This window comes from Triticum urartu, chromosome 5 (assembly GCF_003073215.2).
Source record: "Triticum urartu cultivar G1812 chromosome 5, Tu2.1, whole genome shotgun sequence".
Taxonomy (NCBI): domain Eukaryota; kingdom Viridiplantae; phylum Streptophyta; class Magnoliopsida; order Poales; family Poaceae; genus Triticum; species Triticum urartu.
This window is the reverse complement of record NC_053026.1, coordinates 292534109-292539512: the sequence shown is the minus strand read 5'-3', so window position 1 is coordinate 292539512 and position 5404 is coordinate 292534109.

Genomic DNA, 5404 nt, shown 5'->3' with positions numbered 1-5404 from the left:
GCACATCACTATAAGCCTTTAAAGCATTGCAACTAATGAGTTAGTTGCGGGATGATGTATTACGAAACGAGTAAAGAGACTTGCCGGTAACGAGATTGAACTAGGTATTGAGATACCGACGATCGAATCTTGGGCAAGTAACATACCGATGACAAAGGGAACAACGTATGTTGTTATGCGGTCTGACCGGTAAAGATCTTCGTAGAATATATAGGAGCCAATATGGGAATCCAGGTCCCGCTATTCGTTATTGACTAGAGAGGTGTCTCGGTCATGTCTACATAGTTCTCGAACCCGTAGGGTCCGCACGCTTAACGTTCGTTGACGATATAGTACTATATGAGTTATGTATGTTGATGACCGAATGTTGTTCGGAGTCCGAGATGAGATCACGGACATGACGAGGAACTCCGGAATGGTCCGGAGATAAAGTTTGATATATGGGATAGTAGTGTTTGATCTCCGGAAGGGTTCCGAAATTCACCGGAAGGGGTTCCGGATGTTTCCCGAAATGTTTGGGCACGAGAACACTTTATCTGGGCCAAAGGGGAAAGCCCACGAGGCTTTTGGAAAGTGCAAAAGGAAGTTTTGCGGAGACCAGAGGCTAGACGCCAGGAACCCTGGCGTCTAGGGGGTAGACGCCGGGAACCCTGGCGTCTAGCCCTGGAGTCCGAGAAGGACTCTTGCCTGTCGGGTGAAACCGACTTTGAGGAGGCTTTTACTCCAAGTTTCGACCCCAGGGCTCAACATATAAATAGAGGGGTAGGGCTAGCACCAAAGACACATCAAGAAACACCAAGCCGTGTGCCGGCAACCCCGTCCCCTCTAGTTTATCCTCCATCATAGTTTTCGTAGTGCTTACGCGAAGCCCTGCGGAGATTGTTCTTCACCAACACCGTCACCACGCCGTCGTGCTGCCGGAACTCATCTACTACTTCGCCCCTCTTGCTGGATCGAGAAGGCGAGGACATCACCAAGCCGAACGTGTGCAGAACTCGGAGGTGCCGTGCTTTCGGTACTTGGATCGGTCGGACGTGAAGATGTACGACTACATCAACCGCGTTGATATAACGCTTCCGCGAACGGTCTACGAGGGTACGTAGACAACACTCTCCCCTCTCGTTGCTATGCATCACCATGATCTTGCGTGTGCGTAGGATTTTTTTTGAAATTACTACGTTCCCCAACAGTATTTCCCACCGACATTACATTTATGTTCACACACTCATTGCTAGATGTCGGTGCTCATACTTTTTCATTGTATCATCCATGCTAGTTTACTTTCCTTTTTATGCTTTCTTCTTGTGTGTTTAATAAACCTTAAGAAAAACCAAAAAAATTTAGTTGTAGCTTTTAATCAGTTTAATTTCCATGCTTGTAGTAGTAATTAAAAAGAAAACCCAAAAAGATTTCCTGTTCTTCTTTTGCTTGTTGGGAGCTTTCCCGTGTAAATAGTTTTATTTCTTTTCTTTTCTTTGGGGGTCGATAGGAGATGACCATAATTAATTTGTTGAAGTGGCTCTTATATGCATTATTGTTGATCTGACAAAAGAGCCCATATTGCCTTGTCTTCTTCTGTTTATTGAATGCATGTAGATTCCAGCTTAGTCCAATGCACGTGCACTATTACCATTATTCACATCGTTCGGTCGTGTAAGTGAATGGCAATTATGATGATATATGATGGACTGGCTGAGATGAGAAAAGCTGGTATGAACTCGACCTCTTTTGTTTTTGTAAATATGATTAGTTCATCGTTCCCGATTCAGCCTATTATGAATAAACATGTTTGCAATGACAACTAGAGATCATAGTTTCTTGTGCCATGCTTGATTAGCTATGAGTTATAATGGTTTACCTTGCGTGCCAACATGCTATTAAATGGTTATGATGTGGTATGATAGTGTGGTATCCTCCTTTGAATGATTTAAGTGACTTGACTTGGCGCATGTTCACACATGTAGTTGAAACAAAATCAACATAGCCTTCATGATATTTATGTTCATGGTGGATTATATCCTACTCATGCTTGCATTCGGTGTTGATTAATTTTAATGCATGTTCATGACTGTTGTCGCTCTCTAGCTGGTCGCTTCCCACTCTTTTGCTAGCCTTCACCTGTAATAAGTGGGAATACTGCTTGTGCATCCAATCCCTTAAACCCCAAAGTTATTCCACATGAGTCCACTATACCTACCTATATACGGTATCTACCTGCCGTTACAAGTAAATTTGTAAGTGCCGAACTCTAAACCTTCAAATAAATATCCTGTTTTGTATGCTCGAATAGCTCATGTATCAACTAGGGTTGTTTGTATCTTCCATGTTAGGCGGGTTATTCTCAAGAGGAGTGGACTCCGCTCCTCACTCACGAGATAAATGGCTGGTCACCGGGATGCCCAGTCCCATGCTTTATGCAAACTAAATCAAAATAATTGCAAACAAAACTCCCTCTGGGACTCTTGTTAGTTGGAGGCACTCGTTGTTTCGAGCAAGCCATGGATTGATGCTTGTTGGTGGAAGGGGGAGTATAAACTTTACCATTCTGTTTGGGAACCGCCTATAATGTGTGTAGAATGGAAGATATTGCCATCTCTTGGTTGTTATGTTGACAATGAAAGTATACTGCTCAAAATATTATCCGCCTCTATTTCAAAACCGAGCTCTGGCACCTCTACAAATCCCTGCTTCCCTCTGCGAAGGGCCTATCTATTTACTTTTATGCTGAGTCATCATCCTCTTATTAAAAAGCACCAGTTGGAGAGCACTGCTGTCATTTGCATTCATTACTGTTAGTTTACATTGAGTATGACTTGACTGGATCTCTTTTACCATGAATTACAATGTCTAGTCAGTCCTTGGTCTTTAAAGGTGCTCTGCATTTATGTTTTGCGGTCTCAGAAAGGGCTAGCGAGATACCACCTTGTTATATCATATTATGATTGTTTTGAGAAAGTGTTGTCATCCGAGATTTATTATTATGGCTCACTAGTTGATTATGCTATTGATATGAGTAAACTTGAGACCTATGCGTTATTGCAAATGTGGTTAGTTATAATCTTTGCTGAAAACTTGAATGCTGGCTTTACATATTTACAACAACAAGAGCAAACAGAGTTTGTAAAAGTTTTTCTTTATCACTTTCAGTTTGTCAACTGAATTGCTTGAGGACAAGCAAAGGTTTAAGCTTGGGGGAGTTGATACGTCTCCAACGTATCTACTTTTCCAAACACTTTTGCCCTTGTTTTGGACTCTAACTTGCATGATTTGAATGGAACTAACCCGGACTGACGCTATTTTCAACAGAATTACCATGGTGTTATTTATGTGCAGGAGCAAACGTTCTCAGAATGACCTAAAACTTCACGGAGCCACTTTTCAGAAAATAAGAAAAATACCTGCCAAAGATGAAGGCCAGGGGGCCCACCGTCTCTCCACGAGGGTGGGGGGCGCACCTGCCCCCCTAGGGCGCGCCCCCTACCTCGTGGGCCCCCTGTTGACTCTCCGACTCCAACTCCACCTCCATATATTGAGTTTCGGGAAGAAAAAAACAGAGAGAAGAAATCATCACGTTTTGCGATACGGAGCCGCCGCCAATCCCTAAAACCTCTCGGGAGGGCTGATCTGGAGTCCGTTCGGGGCTCCGGAGAGGGGAATCCATCGCCATCGTCATCATCAACCATCCTCCATCACCAATTTCATGATGCTCACCGCCGTGCGTGAGTAATTCCATCGTAGGCTTGCTGGACGGTGATGGGTTGGATGGGATCTATCATGTAATCGAGTTAGTTTTGTTAGGGTTTGATCCCTAGTGTCCACTATGTTCTGAGATTGATGTTGCTATGACTTTGCTATGCTTAATGCTTGTCACTAGGGCCCGAGTGCCATGATTTCAGATCTGAATATTATGTTTTCATCAATATATGAGTGTTCTTGATCCTATCTTGCAAGTCTATAGTCACCTATTATGTGTTATGATCCGTTAACCCCGAAGTGACAATAATCGGGATACTTACCGGTGATGACCGTAGTTTGAGGAGTTCATGTATTCACTATGTGTTAATGCTTTGTTCCGGTTCTCTATTAAAAGGAGGCCTTAATATCCCTTAGTTTTCGTAAGGATCCCGCTGCCACGGGAGGGTAGGACAAAAGATGCCATGCAAGTTCTTTTCCATAAGCACGTATGACTATATTCGAAATACATGCCTACATTATATCAATGAACTGGAGCTAGTTCCGTGTCACCCTAGGTTATGACTGTTACATGATGAACCGCATCTGACATAATTCTCCATCACTGATCCATTGCCTACGAGCTTTCCATATATTATTCTCCGCTTATTTACTTTTCCGTTGCTATTGCTATCGTCACTACAAAATACCAAAAACATTACTCTTACTACTGTTACCTTTTGTTACCGTTATCACTACTATCATATTACTTTGCTACTAAATACTTTGCTGCAGATATTAAGTTTCCAGGTGTGGTTGAATTAACAACTCAGCTGCTAATACTTGAGAATATTCTTTGGCTCCCCTTGTGTCGAATCAGTAAATTTGGGTTGAATACTCTACCCTCGAAAACTATTGCGGTCCCCTATACTTGTGGGTTATCAGAGGACAAAGCCGCGGCGGCCGCAGAGGAGAAGGAGCTCGCCCAGTGGGCGGACTCTGCTGGGGAGGCCAGCAGCGCCAGCACCGGGGCTCCTCTTATTGGAGATGACGACGACGACGAGCCGTACGAGGAGGAGGCTGAAGCTGTCGAGCCCCCGGCCGCGGGGAAAGGGCGAGTCCTGCGACGGGCCACCTCTGGCGAGCCGGTTCAGCCCGGCAGGGCCATGCCACCCCGGCAAACCCAAGAGACGTCCGCGCGCCAAGCGAGGGCCGCGGCAGCGAAGAAGTTGGTGAAGGCCGCGGTGGGAAAGAAGAAAGCATCGGCTTCTTCTTCGTCCAAGCGGCCCCCAACTCCACTTGCTTCCCCACCTCCCGCAGGAGATGCCACGGAGGTCTTCTTTGACCTCGGGTCTCTCAGCCCGAGGAGGAAGAGGAAAGCAGCAGAAGAGGAGGAGGAGGATGAGTAAGTGCCATTTCCTTTCGTCATCTCCAGCTCCACTGGCTGTGCTTCTTATCTTGACTTGTTTCCGTCTTGGCAGGGATATGGAGACACTGGCCCAGAGGGTGAAGAGGGCCAGGTTTTTGGCGGGCAGCCAGCCCCCGGTGGGCACCTCTAAGGCGCCACTCGTGGTGGTGAGTAGTCCGGACAGCAACCCCCGGTGCAGCCCCCAGCGTAAGTTTGCCACTCACTCCCCGTAGACGTGTGCCAAGGGCATGATCCTTGGTGCTGACCTTGCCGTGGTTGCAGGAGGAGGATAGCAGCAGGAAGAGCCACTGAGGGTTACCCCAA